We start from the raw sequence: 369 nt of genomic DNA, 5'->3' as shown, positions 1-369 counted from the left end.
AGCAGTGGCCACAGGACTGGAAAAGGTCAGTTTTCATTCCAGTCCCAAAGAAAGGCAATGCCAAAGAATGCTCAAACTACTGCACAATTGTACTCATCTTACATGCTAGGAAAGTAATGCTCAAAATTCTCCAAGCCAGGCTTCAGCAACATGTGAACCGTGAACTTCCTGATGTTCAAGCTGGCTTTAGAAAAGTCAGAGGAACCAGAGATCAAATTGCCAACATCCGCTGGATCATGGAAAAAGCAAGAGAGTTCCAGAAAAATGTATATTTCTGCTTTATTGGCTATGCCAAAGCCTTTGACTGTGTGGATCACAATAAACTGTGGAAAATTCTTCAAGAGATGGGAATACCAGACCACCTTACCT

This window comes from Bison bison, unplaced genomic scaffold (assembly GCF_000754665.1).
Source record: "Bison bison bison isolate TAMUID 2011002044 unplaced genomic scaffold, Bison_UMD1.0 scf7180017864279, whole genome shotgun sequence".
Lineage (NCBI taxonomy): Eukaryota > Metazoa > Chordata > Mammalia > Artiodactyla > Bovidae > Bison > Bison bison.
The sequence above is the reverse complement of the archived record's forward strand: the minus strand, read 5'-3'. Positions refer to the sequence as shown.